Genomic DNA, 23,507 nt, shown 5'->3' with positions numbered 1-23,507 from the left:
TCCAGAATAAGAGGGCTAGGGTCCATACCGGTGGGTTATTTGACCAAAGGTCCCAGATAACATTTGTTACTAAAATGTTGGCAGATGAACTACAATTAAGGCCTTTAACCCAGACGACACACAGTATTTCAGGGTTTCTAGCAGATACAGGACCTCAAGTCTACCAGGTGGTATAACCATCAATACAATTAGGCAGCTACATCTGTGAAGTACAAACCATTTTGGTGGACAAAATTCAAGCCGACCTACAAGTGCAAGGTCTGGGAGCGACGGATTTTAGCCACCCAAGAGTTAGCAGGGAAATGAAATCGCATTAGACTTCTAAACCCTGCAACTCGAGACATACGTGCTATATGAACTGACACAAGTGTGTGATTACTAACTACTAACATCAAATTAATCTAATAATTCGAAGGAGGAGAATTGGTGTTCATCTGTTCTAAATAGGATTTCGACCCGTGAGAAGCCCCTATAGAACTATGTCGGAAAACTCGACACCATTTACTAATATTAAATATAATAAGAAGATAATATTGCTGCTGGGTTATTTAAACAAGTTAACCAATAGAAATTGAAGCCTATAGTAGAATTTTCCATCAATAGAAAACGGGATATCATTTCCTCGTCGCTATTAAATTTACCAGCTATTCTGTTGGTAATTATTCTTAATCCAGCAGTCTTTGGACTGTTAACATCATAAAAACAACCAAAAACACAAGTCATTCTTGTGTTTTGCTTTATCGTGTACATTGTATCGTGATCCCTCTGCATCTCTATGCACACTGATATTGATCCTGATCAAAATCTTCTGTCTCATATCTATACCAACCAGCACATTGATCATCATTATTGCAAGTATTTCACAGCACACCAGGCTAAAAACAAACTCCAAAATAGCACCTGTCTATCAGTTTATAACCAAAATGTTAGATCACTTGGTAAACATTTTGACAATTTAAATGCATTACTCACAGCACTAGGTACTAACCTATCGTTCATTATTTTAACAGAAACTTGGCTAAATAAAGACTATACCCAACTCTACAACTTAGCTGGTTATAAAGCCATTCATAACTGTAGGCCTAATAAAAAAGGTGGTGGCACAGCTATATATTACCGAGATACATTTATCTGCAACAGTGTTATTAGTGACAGAGATGACTACTGTGAATATACTTTTGCTCAGTTTACAATTAAATCCCTTAAATCCTCTTTGACTATTGGAGCCATCTATAGATTTCCCAATACTAACATAGCTTCTTTCTCAGACAACCTAAGGAATCTTATTATAAACAACAATCTCAACAAAAACCACATCATTCTGGGAGGAGACTTTAATATTGACCTGGGTCAACAAAATTGCTCTCAAGTTGACTATTTCCTTAACAGCATGAACTCCTGTATGCTAATCCCCACTATCACCAAACCTACCCGAGTCATTCAAACATCAGCCACTACCTTGGACCACATATGGACAAACATAACAGCTCCCCTTGTATCTGGTATAATCTACGACAGAACAACTGACCACTATCCTACCTTTCTCATAGCGAACATGGACATAACACCACCAAAAAGCAAGAAACTTTCATTTAGGCTACACAGTGAATCAGCTTTAGACAATCTTACAGAGGCACTTCACAATATTAACTGGGATTCTGAATTCAATAATACCCATGATATAAATTCATTAGCTAACCTCTTCCTCTCCAAAACTCTAAGCCTCTACAACCTTCATTGTCCCCTTCTTACAAAGCAAGTAACTGACAAAAGATTAAACAATCCATGGCTCACAAGTGGCATTCTCAACTCAATCAACAAGAAACATGAATATGAGAAGAAAGTTAGGATTGGCCTAGTTTCAAAGGAAGTAGCTAAAAGGTACTCATCAATGCTTACCAGTATCATAAGAAAGGCAAAACTTGCATATTATGTGAATAGATTCAATGAAGCAAAAGGCAACATGAAAAACACTTGGAAAACTATCTCTAGTATCCTAGGAACTAAGCAACACTCACATAACCAGATAAAACTCTACAAGGAGGGGGATATACCGTCAACTGATTTAGAAATGGCAAATGAATTTAATAGTTTCTTTTCATCGGTTGGTGCTAATCTTGCCAGTAAAATCCCACAGACTCAGACACATATTAACACATATCTCTCAGGCAGCTATCCAAACTCTCTTCTCCTTTCACCAATCAGCCCGGCAGATGTTGTGTCCATCATACACTCTCTAAAAACCAAGGCAGGGAACACCAGTGAAATTCCGTCCATTGTGTACAAGAGAGCCTCCCATGCCCTTGCCCCACCCATAGCACTACTGTTCAACAAATCTATAGAGTGTCACACCTTCCCTGATATCCTCAAAAAAGCAAGAGTAACGCCAGTCCATAAAGGAGGCAATCCGGCGGACATAAACAATTATAGACCAATATCAAATCTACCCATTCTATAAAAAATATTTGAAAAAATTATTTACAAACAGCTCTATTCCTACCTCGTAAAATTCGACATACTCAGCCCCTGCCAGTTTGGCTTCCGGTCCCAAAAGAGCACCAACGATGCAATCATTAGTCTCCTTGACGTTATCTACTCAGCCCTTGACAAAAATGAGTTTCCGATTGGACTCTTCATTGACCTAAGAAAAGCCTTTGATACTGTTAATCACAACTACCTCTTACTTAAACTCCAGCATTATGGAATCCGAGGCCTTGCCCTTGACTACATCCGATCCTATCTTAGTGACAGACACCAATATGTAACCATCAATGATACAACTTCGTCCACTCTACCAATTACCGTTGGAGTGCCACAGGGCAGCATCTTAGGACCTCTTCTATTTCTTATATATATAAACGATCTGCCTAATGTCTCTAATATTCTCAAACCTATACTGTTTGCTGACGATACTACTCTTATCTATTCAAACCTCAACCCACATACACTAAATAATGTTGTGAATAATGAATTAAAAAAAGTCCACTTATGGATGTCAACGAACAAACTAACATTAAACATCGAAAAGACTTACTACATCTTATTTGGAAGCAAATCATCAAATGCAATTCAGCTACAGATAGACAACAATAACATCAGTAATAAAGATGATGGCAAGTTTCTTGGCCTATTCCTAGACAAGAGACTCAACTTCAGCACCCACATTCAACACATAACTAAGAAAGTCTCTAAGACAGTTGGTATACTCTCCAAAATCAGATATTATGTTCCTAACTCTGCTCTCCTCTCACTATATTATGCACTAATTTACCCCTATCTTAATTATGGCATCTGTGCATGGGGGTCTACCACTGCAAACCACCTTAAGCCCATCATCACACAGCAAAAATCTGCTATCAGAATGATAACTAACTCAGCTTTCAGACAACACTCAGCTCCCTTGTTTAAATCCCTAAACTTGCTAAATATTAACTCCCTCCACACATTCTCTTGTGTCAACTACATTTACAAAACCCTGTTCTTAAATGCAAACCATGCTCTGAAACTCTCCCTGGACAGATGTAATAGGACCCATTATCACCACACCAGAAATAAATATCTCTTTGATATCCCCAGGGTCAAACTTAATCTGTGTAAACACTCTATGCAAATTAAGGGACCTAGTTTATGGAACTCACTCCCTAGTGAATTGAAAAACTGTAAAACTTTTGCCTTATTTAAAAGCAAAACCAAAAAGTACCTAACTTCATCTTCTTAGTTTCCTACACTGAGCTTTAAATTTGCTCTGTACCTAGTGTTACCCAATCTCCTAATTTTTATGTAATTTCAAACAACCTTATCATTGTGTTCATTGCTGTCTTCTTTTATGTGCTAGCCATATGCTGTATTGTGACTACCAATTTTTGTCAACTACCATTCAAGCTGTCATTGCAACCAATCTTATATTGTTTCTGCTGTATTATGCCTACCAATTTTTTTGTCAACTACCATTCAAGCTGTCATTGCAATCAATCTTAGCTACCTATGTGCTTTAATATACTGTACCTACAATTTTCTCTCATCTTTTTTTCATTTCATGTAATCTGTTATCATTTTTTGTCTATAATTTTGCAAGTATTTACCTCCTTAAAATTTTCTTAGATTAAGGACCTGCCCGAAACGCTGCGCGTGCTAGTGGCTTTACAAGACTGTAATTACCATATTTGTATCCTCACATTCCTTATGTACATTCTTGTATATGCATAAATAAATAAAAAATAAATAAATAAATAAATAAAAAACATCTCACTTGAATCAACTTAATTATTAGTACCAAAATAGAGTAAATGTGACCTTTCTACCACTTATTGACATCTGGATGAGAGAACAAGGGATGTGTCAGTGGGAGGGAGGCTCAGTAGTCAGTCATTATTGTTAGAACAGAGTCGCAGGAGCAGATCAACAGCTCCAATAATACTCTCCCTTGGATGAAGTATTATGGAGACTAAATTAGTTCTTCCATCATCAACACGCAGTCAACATCTGAACAAGGAAAATGTCTATCCGAAATCTTATCTAGTCATTCCTGGCCCGAATTGTTGGGTAGGGTTATTTTCCGGTTAGCACGAGGGGCAGTGACCAACCTAGAGTGAGTAATATATCATCTCTTTATTTAAATTGGCAATATTTCCTCTGTTATAGTTGTCATATATATATAATTACTGTTATTATTGCAACTCCCCTTTGTCAGGAACAATTGAAGAGGAAGCAGAACAGTTACTTGGTATACCAGTACATGGTGTTGATGCCAACCTCAACCACGAGGATTATTTGGTGTCATCATCCTTGTTTATTCCTCGAGGACCAGGTCTACTATACAATACGATAAGGCCTCCCAATTTTAATTACTAATAGGTAGTCTAATATTGTAGTGAATGTTATTCAATCAATTTTGATTGACTAAACATATAAATTTAATATAACCCCCCTTAAAGTGTAAAGGAGTCGATTTGTGAGCATTTGCAGAAATACAGTCCACTCATCATACAATATGCTATCGAAGAATATAAATTAACATAAATAAAAGTTCTATATAAATTCATATAAATCAAATAAATATAAATCTCACAGGTCGGTTCCCAACAGTAGTGTCATTATCGAGGATTGTCTTAGTGACATTGTTTTGTAAGCATTTACATATGTTGATGTAGTGTGTTGGTGAAGTGTTTTGATATTTGTCAAGAGTGTGCACAAAGTGTTTCAGGTCAGTTAACTGTTGTTGATAACCTGTTTAGTGGGCCGAGGCTTTGTGTCTCTTTTACTCCTTTCAGAGTGGTGGGTCTTGAGGCTCACTAGAAAGTGGTGTTTAACCTTTTTGAAATGACACTCTTGAATTAATGTAAAGTGGGTGGCTGTGTATTAGTGTGTAAATTGTTGAATAAATTTATTTAATTTGTACACGTGCATATAATGTGTTCCTCATTCTGCCGTACTGCCACCCTAATTCGTCTTGTTACTTAATCAGGACACTTAAGTTGTCTCCGGTTCCAGCCCCCTAACCCCAATCAACTTTATATATATTTGGTGTGAAGACCCATCCACTAACTGCTAGATTTGCTTGCAAGCGAGTTGCAGAATGAACGACTCAGTGAGAAAAGAAACTGTATTGCATTGTGGAAGTGAAAACCCCCCCTGACATCAATAGAAGAATTGAAAGACATCAACCATCTGTAGTATTGGACCTTTGGCGTTTGCTCACACCTATCACCTTCCGGATTGCTAATTTTACATCAGGCTTCCCTGCCTGGAGCCCGTATGTGATTGCGGTCAACCCGGAAGTAATCTCTCTCAAAAAACAAATGTCACTATGGTTTATAGTATTAAGTAATATTCACACAGAACATAATTCTTTCCCCCTTTCGAACCCATGTATAAAGGCAGAAGTTAATTTTTGTGTTTTAGGACTATTACCTAAGTTTAAATGGCAGGAAATTTCTGATAATTTGTCCAAGATCAATGAATAATAGTTTACATTTCTGTAAGGTTTTTTATTTTAATATTTTCGTTTGTGTACTAGCGGTAAAATCGTCGTGAGGGTCTGAATGAGACCCTGGCACATTGTTCTCCTTTGAATTCTTGTGACCCCCCACTAGTCTATGTTCATCCCCTACCCCAGATCATTCCCTCTGCCAATCTGAGTGAGGCTCAAAGTGTCTGGCCTCCACCTTTGGACAAGGAAACATTATATAAAATAGTGTAGATATATATAGTTGGATTGATTGGTGGATACATATATAGATTGATAGACATATAGATAGATGTACAGAAGGATGGATAGGTGCATGGATATATAGATGAATGTATATATGGATGTGTATATGTATATATATATATATGGATGTGTATATGTCACTTATGTCCGGTCGTGATGGTCAAGCGGATTAAGGCATCCAGTAGTTACCAGTTGCGTTGCTCCTGGGAGTAGGGGTTCGAGTCACTTCTGGGGTGTGAGTTTTCAGTCGCATATAGTCCTGGGGACCATTCAGGCTTGTTCGCATTTGTGTTCCTCACGTATGCCCCAAAGAATGGTGTGATTTGATAAAATACCATGCCCAAGATTATCAACCGAGTGGGGATGGAAATAGCCTTGGCTACCATCCTCTTTTTTCTGGTCGTGTTGATCGAGCGGTTAAGGGATCCTGTACACCACACCAGCTGTGTGCTCCTGGCAGTATGGGTTCGAGTCACTTCTGGGGTGTGAGTTTTCAGTTGCATATAGTCCTGGGGATAATTCAGACTTGTTCGCATTTGTGTTCCTCACGTGTGCCCCAAGGAATGATGTGATTTGATTAAATACCATGCCTAAGATTACCATCCGAGTGCCGGCACAGGGGGAAGGAAATAGCCCTGGCTACCATCCTCTTTTGTCCGGTCGTGTTGGTCGAGTGGTTAAGGGATCCTGTACACCAGCAGTGTGCTCCTGGCAGTATGGGTTCGAGTCACTTTTGGGGGTGTGAGTTTTCAGTTGCATATAGTCCTGGAGACCATTCAGGCTTGTTCACATTTGTGTTCCTCACGTGTGCCCCAAAGAATGAGGTAATTTGATAAAATACCATGCCCAAGATTACCAACCAAGTGCCGGCAGGGGGGATGAAAATAGCCTCGGCTACCATCCTCTTTTGTCCGGGCGTGTTGGTCGAATGGTTAAGGGATCCTGTACGCCAGCAGAGTGCTCCTGGCAGTATGGGTTCGAGTCACTTCTGGGGTGTGAGTTTTCAGTTGCATATAGTCTTGGGGACCATTCAGGCTTGTTCGCATATATATATATATATATATATATATATATATATATATATATATATATATATATATATATATATATATATATATATATATATATATATATATAAATATATATATATATATATATATATATATATATATATATATATATATAAATATAAATATATATATATATATATATATATATATATATATATATATATATATATATATATATATATAAATATATATATATATATATATATATATATATATATATATATATATATAAATAAATATATATATATATATATATATATATATATATATATATATATATATATATATATATATATATATATATATATATATATATATATATATATATATATATATATATATTGGTGTATACTGGCAGCAGGTTTTCTTTCAAACATGTTTCATTGAATATGACCGCATATTCTGTATTTATTATTTTCTGGTTTAGGGCTTCTATCCCTCTAACTATTTTCTTAGCATCAGGGCTTAATTGAAATAGGAGTTCTCCAAAACTCATTTTTATACTTTTAAGGTGAAGAAAAGAAGTGATTTACTATAGAGTGTATTACACTTATTTGTATAATTTGCACGACGTTTCGAACCTCCATGGTTCATTCTCAAGTGAACAGATCTTACAATACTAGTTGATTTTATACCCGCATTAGGTCAGGTGATAATACAATGAAGGTGAAAACATGGGGGGATACATAAGGGATAAACATAGGGGCTGCAGAAGGCTTATTGGCCCATACGAGGCATCTCCTATCCAAACACAAAGATTAATCCAGTGTAATTGGCCTGTTATGTTGGACATTGTCTTCTGTGTTGGCATCGATATGTTCTTGTCTTGTCCTTACTCTCATGGTGGGTAGAGTAAATAGTTCCGTGATATGGGTGTTCATGGTAGGTCGCTCTATTCTTATGTGAATTGCCTCAAGAATTTGTAATCTTCTTGAATCTTGGGTTTTGTCTATTATGCAAGTATTCTTGTTCAACATTTCTCTTGTTAGAGTAATGTCATGGGCTTGTCTCATGTGATTCCTAGGGGCACCAGATTGAAGATGGCATGTCAAACGCCTCGTCAGCTTGGTCGACGTCATACCTATGTACTTACATTGAAGGTTACATCCTTCGTGGGGGCAAGTGTACATGTATACAACGCTTGACTGCTGTAGAGGGTTCTCCGTCGGCTTCGGGCTGTTTTTGATAAGGAGTTCGGAAGTCTTCTTGGTTTTGTAGAATATTATCAGGTTTATGTTTTGGTTAGGAGTAGTGCTTTTTACTCCTTTACGGATTATTTCTTTCATTATTCTTTCCTCTTTTATATGTTCACTGTGCATGGTTGATTTGTAATATAATTTTATTGGGGGTGTTGTGGTTTCTGTTCTAGGTTCTGAATTATACCAACGGTCCAAGTGTCTTCTTATAGCAGCGTTTATTTCCGCGTTGCTATATCCGTTGTTCACCAATACCTGAGTTACTCTTTCAAACTCTCTACTCACGTTGCTCCATTCAGAGCAGTGGGAAAGCGCTCGACGAATATAAGCATTGAGAACACTGGCTTTGTATCTTTGGGGGCACTCACTTCTACCGTTCAGGCATAATCCTATGTTGGTGGGCTTGGTATATACGTTGGTGCTTAAAGAGGTTCCTGTTTTTGTTATTAGTACATCCAAGAATGGCAGACTGTTATTTTCACTATTTTCATGTGTAAATCGGAGTACTGACTCTCTCTCTAGGTGTCTTTTTAGGTCAATTAGTTCATCTGAGTCTTTTACTATTACGAATATGTCATCTACATAACGGCAGTATACAGTTGTTTTTTGTCTGCTACTGAAGACCCTATCTTCGATGGTTCCCATATAAAAATTAGCAAATAAAACTCCTAAGGGGGAGCCCATTGCTACTCCGTCTATTTGTAAATACATGTCTCCTTGTGGACTGATGAAAGGGGCTTCCTTTGTACATGCTTCGAGAAGACTTTTCAAGTGTGGCTCAGGTATGTCTAATTTGGGGGTGCTCTCGTCTCTGTATACTCTGTCCAGTATCATTCCTATGGTTGTGTCGACTGGGACGTTGGTAAAAAGGGATTCAACGTCCAGGGAAGCGATGATTCCATCGGGCTGGGTAGATTTGATCAATTCTAGGAAATCTGCTGATGATTGTAGACTAAACTTACTTGGAGTGTATGGAGTTAGGAGTTCATTGAGTTTCTTTGCCAGGTGATAAGTTGGGGTTGGTATTTGGCTGATTATAGGGCGTAGTGGGTTACCTGGTTTATGCGTCTTAACATTGCCGTAGGCATATCCTAAGCCATAGTCGCCTTGAAGTTTATTGAAATGCACACTACCTTTCTTTGCGTTGATTGCTGTAATTGTTTTGTTTACTTTCCGCTTAAGGTCTTCTACGGGGTTCCTCGTGATTCGTTGAAATTTGGAGTCGTCACTTAGGATGTCGCTAATTTTGTTCATGTATTCATGGGTAGGAATCAATACATATGCTGCTGTTTTGTCGGCTTTTCTTATTGTTACGTCTTTCAGATTTTTTAGTTGTTTCGCTGCTTCTTTGAGTCGTGGGGTTAAGATTGTAGATGAATATGTACAAAGGAAGCCCCTTTCATCAGTCCACAAGGAGACATGTATTTACAAATAGACGGAGTAGCAATGGGCTCCCCCTTAGGAGTTTTATTTGCTAATTTTTATATGGGAACCATCGAAGATAGGGTCTTCAGTAGCAGACAAAAACCAACTGTATACTGCCGTTATGTAGATGACATATTCGTAATAGTAAAAGACTCAGATGAACTAATTGACCTAAAAAGACACCTAGAGAGAGTCAGTACTCCGATTTACACATGAAAATAGTGAAAATAACAGTCTGCCATTCTTGGATGTACTAATAACAAAAACAGGAACCTCTTTAAGCACCAACGTATATACCAAGCCCACCAACATAGGATTATGCCTGAACGGTAGAAGTGAGTGCCCCCAAAGATACAAAGCCAGTGTTCTCAATGCTTATATTCGTCGAGCGCTTACCCACTGCTCTGAATGGAGCAACGTGAGTAGAGAGTTTGAAAGAGTAACTCAGGTATTGGTGAACAACGGATATAGCAACGCGGAAATAAACGCTGCTATAAGAAGACACTTGGACCGTTGGTATAATTCAGAACCTAGAACAGAAACCACAACACCCCCAATAAAATTATATTACAAATCAACCATGCACAGTGAACATATAAAAGAGGAAAGAATAATGAAACAAATAATCCGTAAAGGAGTAAAAAGCACTACTCCTAACCAAAACATAAACCTGATAATATTCTACAAAACCAAGAAGACTTCCGAACTCCTTATCAAAAACAGCCCGTAGCCGACGGAGAACCCTCTACAGCAGTCAAGCGTTGTATACATGTACACTTGCCCCCACGAAGGATGTAACCTTCAATGTAAGTACATAGGTATGACGTCGACCAAGCTGACGAGGCGTTTGACATGCCATCTTCAATCTGGTGCCCCTAGGAATCACATGAGACAAGCCCATGACATTACTCTAACAAGAGAAATGTTGAACAAGAATACTTGCATAATAGACAAAACCCAAGATTCAAGAAGATTACAAATTCTTGAGGCAATTCACATAAGAATAGAGCGACCTACCATGAACACCCAAATCACGGAACTATTTACTCTACCCACCATGAGAGTAAGGACAAGACAAGAACATATCGATGCCAACACAGAAGACAATGTCCAACATAACAGGCCAATTACACTGGATTAATCTTTGTGTTTGGATAGGAGATGCCTCGTATGGGCCAATAAGCCTTCTGCAGCCCCTATGTTTATCCCTTATGTATCCCCCCATGTTTTCACCTTCATTGTATTATCACCTGACCTAATGCGGGTATAAAATCAACTAGTATTGTAAGATCTGTTCACTTGAGAATGAACCATGGAGGTTCGAAACGTCGTGCAAATTATACAAATAAGTGTAATACACTCTATAGTAAATCACTTCTTTTCTCCACCTTAAAAGTACGAAAATGAGTTTTGGAGAACTCCTATTTCAATTAAGCCCTGATGCTAAGAAAATAGTTAGAGGGATAGAAGCCCTAAACCAGAAAATAATAAATACAGAATATGCGGTCATATTCAATGAAATATATATATATATATATATATATATATATATATATATATATATATATATATATATATATATATATATATATATGTATATATATATATATATATATATATATATATATATATATATATATATATATAAATATATTTATTTATTTATTTATTTATTTATTTATTTACTTATTATATATCTTTGGCTGTTCACAGATATTGGTGGGGTGGTGGCTTGTATTCTGCTTAATAATTACAACAGGCTTCACGTCATCACTTATGTCGCATCTTACAGTGCTAAATAAATCACCGCCAATGGAGAGCTTCGAGGACCTGGTGAAGCAACCTGGCTGGAAGTGGGGAACTGATCACTTTATGCTCTCACAAACAGTTCTTGATTACTTTAATACAAATCCAAATCCTATAGTAAAACAAATTTTCCTTGAACTGGAGGTAGGTATTATATATTTTCTAAATAGCAAATATGTCATTTCTTGCAAAACTTTCAGTATTTAAATTTTCCAGTGTTATTACTAATAATAATTAGATTTTTGGTAATTTTGCTTATAATTTTATCGTAAGTAATTTTTTATATACTCAATGTAATTTTTTTAATACCACTCGTATCCACAGACATTTCATAATGATTGAATAATGAGTTGAGACTGTGTTTGGTAGGTTCTGCAGGTGGACGAAGCGCTGAGGAAGGTGCTGGCTGGGGGCTTCTCCTTTATTAGTTACAAGAACTCTGTTACCGTCATCGTCGAGACTCGCTACAAGGACGTTAAAGGCAACACCCCTTTTTACATTAGTAGGAGCATTCCTATTTTCCCAGCTTTTGGATGGTACATCAGGTGAGTCTTAGTCGTCAATGATGCTTTCGGGCTTGTGCCCACAGTGTTCATGTACACTCATATATTGCATTGTGATAAAATAAGCACATAAAATGTTCAATATTTCTCTATATAAACATGAAGGAAGGGCTTGCGGCACCTGTATGTTAATGGTTACCTCTGTCACCGTCACCGACACATGATGGTGGACGTGCAGCCTATTGTACATAGTGAATAGTTACCCTTGTGTTTTTGTAAAGTAACGTAAATATAAGGTTTGTTTATTTTCTTGTGTCAGCTAAGTTTTCAGGAATTATTATTTTGTTATGTTTATTATTATAAGTAAAGAATGTAATTATTTACGATTGATTAGTCCTGCAACTAGCACACCGCAAAGGACTTTAGCAGTTTTATTTACTTGTTTTACTTTTTTATTTAATGAGCATAAGGTAAACTACAGCTGCCAGGTATTTGCCACGCTATCAACACCACGTCACAATATATGACCGAAAGGATAAGATTACCGATTCTAACACGAATCTTCACTGTCGGGGGTAATTGAAAAATTTGACTCTCCAAAGTTCATTCTCTCATTTTTATTTATGATCTGACGCCTAAATGTGTTTCACATGGACTCACATTTTCAAAGACAGGTTTTTACACATATCATATCATACTTATATTCGTTATTGGGGTGAGGTGATATGACACAAATGTTTTTAGGTGAGGTGACAAAAGCCAGAACACTAATCAATGGGTATACATTGCATATAATAACATATGAATAAAAGTAACTACAGAAGGCCTATTGGCCCATATTTTCTCTTGTTGCTTCTATGTGGCTTCAGGGTCTTGAAGTGGGAAGAATATGGTCATGTGTTAATTGGCTGTTGATTGCTGGTGTTGACTTTTAGATGTGTAGTGCCTCCCTGATGTCGAGTCTCCTGCTTTCGCTGTATGTATCGATGATTTCTGTGTTGCTTGTTAAGATTTCTCTGGTGATGGCTTGGTTGTGAGAGGAGATTATATGTTCCTTGATGTAGCCGTGTTGTTTGTGCTTTGTTAATCACCTAGAAAGAGACGTTGTTGTCTTACCTATGTACTAAGATCCTTGGGGCTGACAGTCTCTAAGTGCGCATGTGAAGGCATAGACGACGTTGGTTTCTTCCAAGGCGTTCTGTTTGGTGTCTGGAAAGTTTTTCATGAGTAGGTTGGCCATATTCTTGTTTTTGTAGTAAATTGTCAATTGCTTCTTCTGATTTTTGTCTGTGGGAATAACTTTCCCCATTAATAATATATTTCAGGACACTTTCCTTCGTTTTATGAGCCGTCAAAAAGAAGTTCCTGTAAAACAGTCTAGTAATGGGGTACAAGTGTTGTATTAGTTGACTCTTGAGAGGTTGCAAGGCGTTTCACCTTCCTTTTTTACGTCTTCAACATAACCGTTAGAGAAGCCCTTTTTGACTAGGAACTGTCTTACCCTACTGAGTTTTTCATTGACTTCCTTCTAACCAGAGCTGTAAGTGAGAGCCTGGTCGACGTAAGCATTGACAACTTGTTGACAACACTGTTACAATACTGTTACAAAAATGTAACACTGACCAAAAATGACCTCGAAGGAAGAACTGAAAAAGGAATTTCCTTTGTCTTTTGTATTTAATAATACATCTTCAGAAGGGTAGGAACTCCTTTGCGGTGTGCTAGTTCCAGGAACAAAACATAAATAACTAAATTCTTTACTTACAATAATAAACATAACAAAATAATAATTCCTGAAAACTTCGCAAACACACAAAAATAACAAAACTTAATATTTACATTACCTTAGAAAAACAGCAAGGATGACTATTCACTCTGTACAATAGGTTGCACGTCCACTGTCACGCATCATAGTAAGACCTCATTGAGTGGAGGATACGTGCAGAACCTGAGAGAGCATCAGGAGTAATCTGGTTGCTGAGTCTCTTGTTATTTTAAGTTCAGCTACTCAGAACGAAATGTCCATGTAGCATGGGGCTATTGTGAGCCCGTAAAGTTGTCGAGTCGCTGGCATCTATTGTCACTGAGTCGCTGGCCGAGTCACTGAGTTGCCTATATATACTTGCGGAGTGATGTTACAATGGCGGCAAGGTGAAGTGTAACTATGAGCCAGCTAAGTTTTTTTTTTATTTATAAAAGTACAATATATACAATATAAAATATATACCAAACCTGACAAAGTACATGGTAAAGAACCAAAAAAACTCTTATGACAACAAGCAGTATGCAAAAACAAATGCCAGAGCATAAATACACCAAATTTTTTTTTTACAAAAATACAACACAAAAAAAAAGAAATCCAATCGTGCATAACACAAGATCCACAGGATTAACACAGAGAACACAAAGGCACACACAGAGCATCTACACAAAGGCACACACAGAGCATCTACACAAACTCACACACAGAGCATCTACACATATAACAAGCCAGCGGCACAAAATAACAAGGCAAAATAACACAAGGGAAAAAATACATTAAGCATGATGGATAAAAGTACTCAAAAGGGCCACACACACAAGGCATAAACCCACACAAACAGGAGCACAGCACCGGAATGCACGGGAACTGGGAAACAAGGTCCAGAACCACAGCCTAGCACACACAAAAAGTAAAAAACACCGGAACACGCAGGATCTGGCAAAGTAACACAAATCACACACAAACCCAAACAACAAGGACACACACAAGGAGCAACACAAAAAGACAACACAGGCAAACACACACAACTCACCGCAGAGAAAGGGGCAGAGGGAATACACACAACCCAAATGCCCAAATGACCCAACAAGCCCTCCCCCTAAATCCACCGCAACCACAACAATACACTGATCAAACCTCCGACCCCCCTATTAACCCCAAAGCATCACACTGATCATACGTGTCAGTGAACCAACCAGCAAACTCCACCGGAAAAGCACACCACAACCACCACCATGTGAAACGCAAACGCCCCCACAGAAAATCTAGAATCCGGCGAACCCCGTAGCCCTCCAAACGCCCAACCCGCACGCAAAACACATAATCCGCAATCAAGATACTCAGGGTGTTCCGAAGCCGCCTGGAGCCCTGAGGAAACGAAAGAAACAGGAACCGTAAAATATCCCCCAAAAACCCGGGCCCACAGAACACTGCAATCACATCATGCAACCAATCAACTAAGCCATGTATCGTCTCACAAAAATAAAACACATGTAACTGCATCTCAACCAATCTGCAATGCGCACACGTCACGAAAGAACGCAACCCAAGCATACTCAAACGATCATTCATCCGCAAGGACTCATGCAGCATACGAAAGAGAAACTCTCGCTGCTGCGAAGCCAAATGCTGCCCACTCAAGACTGACCAAATCCACCCCAATCCCAGCACGGAAACAAACCCTCAGCCCGATGGCTCACGCGACGAAGGAGAGCCCCATAAACCTCCCGACACGACAGGGACAAAAACCCAGGAACACGACAGAGCTCCCACAGAATCCCAACCGCCCACGAAAACACAGCAGGCATACAAAAGGCGACCTCACACCCAGCCCCCAACTCAAGCAAATAGCTAAACCGAACTGAACAGAAATAAACCCCAAGCGCCTTGAGGCCCCCACCCACCCCTAAATACTGACGCAACAACATCCAAAACTAAGTCAATGCCTTGGTAAAAACATCAGGGATGCCAACACCCCCCTCCTCTACCCGCAAAACCATGGAGGAGCGACGAACCTGATGATACTTCCCACACCACACATACCGATAGACTCTACACTCCAACCTATGAGCACGCCACTGATCCAGAGGGAAGCACCGAGCCAAAAACCACACCCCCAAAAGAACTTTACTAGTAACAACAATCGCCCGCTGATAAACCGTCAATGGACGTGAGGATAACAAACCAACCGCCACCTCAACCGACTGAGACACCGCATCCAATTCCACTCCAAGGATTGGTCATGCAAGCTAAACCAAGTAACTCCGAGAACCCGAAGCGACCTGACCACGGGAAACCACGACCCCGCCTACATTGAACGGGTGGCCGAGCTCCCCAGCCAGGACTTATCAGACAGGACTTATCCCTATTAACAAGGGCCCCAGTGGCCAGCTCAAAACGCCGAACAAGGTCCTGAACCGCAACCACAGAGCCATCGGTCGCCACAAACAAAACCGTATCATCAGCATAACCACAGATCGGTAAACAGAGACCAGCGGGCAGCCTCAGAGGAACCACCAAAGCACAGGACTGAACCGCACGAAACAAAGGCTCCTGAAAAAGAACATAAAGGAGCATAGATAAGGGACACCCCTGCCTCACCGATCGGCGAACGGCAAAAGGGGCACTAAAAATAACATTAATGCACACACAACTATGACAACGGGCATACAACATATGTACCCAAGAGACAAACAACGGAGGAAACCCGAACCTCTCCATAGCCTGCAACACAAAGCCTATCGACACACGGTCAAATGCCTTCGACCAGTCTAAGCTGAGCATCGCAGCAGGCAGGTGATGCTCAGAGGCACACATAATCACATCCCGTAAAAGAGCATTGCAATTAAGCAAAGACATACCCGGAACGCTACAAAATCGCTCAACTGAAACCACAGAACCAATAACATCCCGACACCGACCTGCCAGCAACTTCGAGACAACCTTATAATCAACATTTAACAGGGTGATCGGCCTCCAATTTGATAGAAAACGCAAATCACCCGGCTTCGGAAGCAACCGCACAACCCCATCATAATGGGACGCGGGTAAAAAACAGGTCTAGAAACAAAACTGCACCACCTCCAAAAAAGCCTCACCAAGCACATCCCAAAACGTCACATAAAATTCCACAGGGAGCCTATCAGAGCCAGGCACCCTGCTGGATCGGAAAGACCGCACCACACCCTAACGCTCAGCCGACGACACGTCCCTCACCAAAGCAGAACAACTCGCAGCCGACAAACCAGGCGAGCAGTGACGCAAAAAAAAGGAAGCAAGATCTTCATCCACGCCTACCTCCCCATACAGCACCTGCAACTCCTGCTGCACGTACAACAGAACCCCATCTGTGTTAGACAAAACACAACCATCCAGACGCTGGAGACCGGTGAAAAGAACTGAGTACCAAAGGGCCTTCTCCTTCCGCAAAAGAAAAGGAGAAAGCCGTTCACCAGACAAACGCTCGTCAACACGAGCCCGAACCCAAACCCCCTCTGCCAACTCCTCCCACAAATCACAAATGCGCTCCTTACACACAAATAGCAGCAAAACAATGAACCCCACTATTAAGCTACACATACAACCGAGTCAACCACGCCTGAAGAAAGTGCAACAAACCAAAACGCCCTGCTGCTTCACGCTTCGCAACCACAACAAAAAAAGACTTGTATTTCACCTTGCACCACTCCCACCAGTCTAATACAGACGAAAACTCGCACTTGCGAGCAACAAACCCCACCCACCACCCACGAAATGCCTCATGCACCTAAGGACAATGCATCAACCGACAATTCAACTTCCACCAACCCCTCCCCACACGAACCTGACTACGAACAGCAACACGTACCACAACCAAACAATGATCAGAAAAGGCAACAGGAACCGTACGAAAAGCAACAACAGAGCCCTCCCGCCCATGAACATAAAAACGATCCAGCCTGGAACACGTGCCTCGTGCAGCAAAGGTGAATTTCAAATCGCCTCCAAACATGAGAGCAGCATCACAAAACCCACAATTCTGTAAGGTGGAGACTAATGCCCGAGAAACATTCTGCGGATGCGCACTATTGCAATCCCGTGCTTGAGTGACACAATTAAAATCGCCCCCAAAAACCATGTCCCTTGTGCCATGACGCAAGAAGTGTAACAGCCCACCGTGGAACGACTCCTCTCTCTCCCGGCGACGCGCCGTGCCAGAAGGAGTGTACATAGTCAGTAAAGGAATCTCCACCCCAAGGTACCGCACACGAGCGAACAACACCCGGCCATCCTCATTAATCTCCATGTGAAGCACGGAAATGTACGCCCTCTGGGAGAAGCGTGCCCCCAAAGGACATCCTCGACGGATTAAGCACTACATGAAAATCATCAGTCAATCAAGACAAAGCACTCAAGTCACGCACATTATGCTCCTGAATAAACGCTACATCTACACGTTGCTCACGAAGCACAGCCACCAAACCTATTTGCACTGCCAAGTCATGCAACCCACGCACATTCAGCATCGCACAAGTCAGAAAGGGCACCATCAGGAAGGGCAATTAGGACCCCACTAACCCCACAGTCCCCTGCGAAGGCGGACCAGAGCCCCCCACAGAGGAGGCAATAGGAACAGTAGGCACATCATCCAGCAATCCTGCAGTGGAGGGCCCCACAGGAACGTCGGTGCTTACACTCTTCGTAGACTTCATAAACTTCATAGTCAGCGCATCCCGTCAAGTACCTTCCACACCAGAGGACACCACCCACTGAGCATCCTCAACCGCCTCCGGGGGGTCACTGCCTCCAGTGGGAGCCCAGGGAGCAACAGACCTCAGCAGGCCACCAGAGGGAGGAGGAGGAGGAGGGGCACACGCCACAGCAGCCCCAGCCGTAGACCCCTCTCACTTGATGGGAGGACCTTTGTCTGAGGAACGCGTCCGTGCCTCCCGCTTACGAAGGGCCTGGTCCGACGCCACGACCAGGGAAGGCCCCATAGAACCCTGAGAGGATCGCAGTGCCTCCAGAGCAGCAGCAACTACGTCGGATGTACGGCCACCAGACAAAGGAGCAACAACACACGAAGGACTCGCAGGATCGCCACTCCCACCTACACACGATGGAGCAGCTTCCACAGGCGTACCCGTCTCAATGTCAGCAACAGGTGAATCCCGATGAACCTCTGCAGTGACGACGTGCACAGGAAGCGAGGGCAACACATCAGACACCAACGGGCCAGGTGGGCCAAACTACTGAACAGCCAGAGTAGGATCAGTCAAATCAGAACGCACCATCGTCGGGGAGGGGGCGCGGGGGACAATCACGGCCTCCGCAACACCTAGCTTGGCCCTCCCAAGCCCCCAAGGGAGGAAAATCACCCTCCTGAAAGAGGGCTGGCTCCCATATCCCAGAAACAGTGCAACCGGCTGCAAGATGCCTTTGCAATCCACACCTAAAACAGGTGCGCAGTTGATCCTCATAGAATACCCGCATGTTAAAGCCGTAAAACTTGAGATGAGAAGGAATATCACGTGTCAAACGCATGCCAAGGGTCCGCACATTGGTCCTCAAGCCCAACAGGCGGCCTGAGCGGAGACAAGTTATACTGTGAGTGAACACAGTACCGTATCGAGAGAAGCAGGTGTGAAGGACATCCTCGGGAAAATAAGTAATTATCAAAAGAAGGCACCAAACTGGGAAGGCTATGTAGCACCATCAAATGTGCAGAATAATCAGAGGGCGCTAAATATCACCAAGGATGTCAATACGGGAACAAAAACGCATAAGTTGAACAATATCAAAAGTATCCGAGTCACCAAGAATTCTATTGAGGGACAGGTGACCGCGAGGGGCGGTCGGAAAGCAAGACACACGCTCGTCCTGGAAGTCAGGACATTCAAGAAGGACATGCACGACCGTAAGAGGGACAATGCAACTAGGACAATAAGGAGCAGGGCGGCGCTCAATCAAGTGACCATGGATTAAGCGAGTATGGCCAATACGCAACCTCGCCAGAGCCGTTTCCCAATGCCGGTTACGGTGGTAGGAGGACGGCCACGAGGAAACACAACATTTAAGAGTATGTAGTTTGTTACCAGTAACAGACGACCAAGAAGCCTGCCAACGGGTAAGGACGGAGGAATGGATAACCGGGTAAAAGTCGGAATATGGAATACCTTTTCGAGAGATATGACAAGAGCGGACAGCTTCCTTGGCGGCAGCATCCGCACGCTCATTTAAAGACACACCAATATGGCTGGGAACCCAACAAAACTCAATTGACTTAAATTTACTGTGAACAAGAAACAGACAATGCTGGATCTCGACAACTACTGGATGAACCGGATTAAAGGACCCGAGAGCCATGAGGGCACTACGAGAGTCAACAACAACTACAAAGGAAGACTGACAACGAGAAAGCAGGAGACGAAGAGAATAGAGAATAGCATAAAGTTCCGCTGTAAAGATGCTAGTCTCCGGAGGTAAGCGACACATGTAAGTGCGATCAGGAAAAACAACAGAGTAGCCAACACCATCCGCAGACTTAGACCCATCGGTGAAGACAGAAACGGAGCGGGAGTGAGAAGAAAAGTTCTCGAGGAAAAGGCGTTTTAGAACCGTAGGAGGGGTAAAAGCTTTAGTGATACGGGTCAAGGATGTACAAAACCACGGAAGAGGGACTCTCCACGGGGGCAAAGAAGGAACAACACGAGGAGAAACATCAGAAATACGAACGGAAAGAGAAACCTGTAGGCGAGATAACCGGACAGAAAGAGGGAGGTGGTGAAGAGGAACAGGAACCGCAGGAGGGGTAAAAGTTAAAGCACGACAGAGGCGAGAGGAAGGATGTTGCAAGGACCGCGCAAGATAGCGAAGACAGTAGCGATCACGGCGGTCCTGGAGAGACAGGAAGCCAGTGTCAACATACAAGCTAAGGATGGGAGTCGAACGAAAGGCACCAGAACTGAGGCGCAACCAAGTATGGTGCAAAGCATCAAGACGGCGAAGAGTAGAAGGAGAAGCAGACGAGTAAGCAGGGCAACCATAATCGAGCTTAGACAGGACGAGAGAGGAATGTAAAGCAAGGAGAGTGCGCCTATCTGCCCCCCAAGAAGTATGGGACAAGACCCGAAGGAGGGTAAGGGCCTTAGAGCACTCAACACGGAGGTAAGAGATATGGGGAGACCAAGACAAACGAGTGTCAAGGAATAATCCCAAAAGCTTCGCGGAATCTTTGTATTCAAGGGGATGACCATAAAGTGACAAAGAGGGACGAAGAACGTCCCGTTTCCGCGTAAAAGTCATGGCACAAGTCTTAGAAGTAGAGAACTTGAAGCCATGATCGGTGGCCCAAGACGACACGGCATCAATTGCAAGTTGAAGCCGGCGCTGAAGGAGAGGCGAATCATCACCCTAACAGCAAAGGGTAAGATCATCGACATAGAGAGCGGAGAAGACACCAGAAGGAAGAGAGGAAAGAAGACCATTGAGGGCAACCAGAAAAAGAGTAGTGCTCAGAACACAACCCTGGGGCATACCTTCGTATTGCTGAAAAGAGGCAGAGAGAGCGGTACCAAGGCGCACCCGAAAGGAACGACGAGAGAGGAAGCTGCGGAGAAAGAGAGGGAGATGACCACGAAGGCCAAAAGAATGAAGTTGAGATAGAATATGATATCGCCAAGTGGTGTCGTAAGCCTTTTCCAGGTCAAAAAGGACGGCAACAACGGAGGTCTTCACAGCAAAAGCAGTACGAATATAGACCTCCAAGTTCACCAGGACATCTGTCATGCTGCGGCACTTGCGGAAACCAAATTGAGAAGGAGAGAGGAGGTGATGGTGTTCCAGAAACCACATCAGACGAACGTTAACCATACGTTCAAAGAGTTTGCAGACACAACTTGTGAGAGCAATAGGGCGAAAGTCCTTAGGGGAAATACCCAGAGACCCCAGTTTGCGAACAGGGAGGACAACGGCATCGAGCCAGTCCTCAGGGACTGACGACGACTCCCAGATCCGATTATACAGACTCAGTAAATACTGAGATGTGCACAGAGGGAGACGGCGAAGCATCTCATAATGAATACCATCGGAGCCCGCCGCCGTAGAACCGCAGAGGGCCAGGGCAGAACGAAGTTCAGAGAGAGAGAGAAGGGATCATTATAGGGAAGCTGAAGATGAGTGCAGAAATCTAAAGGACGAGACTCAAGGACAGGTTTACGAAGAAGGACAGATTGGGGAAGATGAAGACCAGAGCTAACAGAAGAAAAGTGGGAACCCAGTTCGGAAGCGACCTGCAACGGGTCCGCCACAAGAGTATCATGGAGGTGAAGTACCGGTGAAACATCCGGAACGAACTTACCCGCTATCTTGCGGATACGCTTCCAGATCTGGGTCAGAGGGGTTTCGGACGTAATTGTCGAGACATAAGATGCCCAACATTCACGTTTAGCCATACGGATGGCCCTACGGGCCACCGCACTTGCTTTCCGAAAGAAAAGAAAAGAATTGGTCGTCTGCCTACGACGGTGCCTCTTCCAGGCTGCACGCTTACAGCGGACAGCCCGAGCACAGTCCACATTCCACAAGGGAACGCACTTCCGTGGACCCCGAGAGGAAGAGCGAGGAATAGAGCGGAGGGCAGCGTTGAAGACAGTGTCATGAAAAAGGAGGAGAGCGCGAGAGAGAGGCAGAAGGGAGAGGTCAGAGAGAGCAGCACTGAGGGTAAATAGGGTCCAGTCCGCCTTAGCAAACTGCCACCTAGGGAAAGAGAGGGAAGTGCGAAAAGAGGAAAAGGAAACAAGGATGGGGAAATGATCACTTCCATGGAGGTCATCAAGAACCTGCCACGTGAAATCGAAGTAAAGAGAAGAAGAGCAGAGAGAAAGATCAAGACAAGAAAGGGTGCGAGTCCGAGAGTCCAAATGAGTGGGCTCACCAGAATTCAGAAGAGACAGGGAAGAAGAGAGGAGAAACGGCTCAAAAAGGCGACCCCGGGTATTCGTCAGAACGTCACCCCAAAGAGAATGACGACAATTAAAGTCACCCAGCAGGAGCACAGGCTCCGGCAAGGAGTCTAGGAGGTGTTTCAAGTCAGGAAGAGAAAGCGGGACACTCGGGGGGAGATAAATGGAACAAACTGCATACCATTTCCCCCACAAAGATACGAGCAGCAGAACAATGGAGAGGCGAAGGAAAAAGTAAAGGACCAAAAGGAACATCAGCACGAATCAAGAGAGCAGAAGAATTAGAAGCCCCAGCAACGGCTGGGGAGGGGGGAGAGAAAGGAATAGCCACGAAAACGACCAGGACGAGCACCAAGCATCGGCTCCTGGAGACAGACACAAAGGGGCGAAAACCGCGAAATCAGAAGTTGGAGTTCGAGGAAATTGGCGTAATAACCTCGAACGTTCTATTGAAGAATGGACAACGACGAGAAGAGAAAGGACAAAAACAGAGAACAAGGAAGAAACAAAGGTGAAAGAGCAACAGAGCACGTTAAAGAATATCAGGGTCGGGATCAGGGTCAGCAAAGTCAGGGTTAGGGGGCATGGGTAA

Source organism: Procambarus clarkii, chromosome 25, assembly GCF_040958095.1.
Source record: "Procambarus clarkii isolate CNS0578487 chromosome 25, FALCON_Pclarkii_2.0, whole genome shotgun sequence".
NCBI lineage: Eukaryota > Metazoa > Arthropoda > Malacostraca > Decapoda > Cambaridae > Procambarus > Procambarus clarkii.
This window is presented reverse-complemented; position numbering follows the sequence as displayed.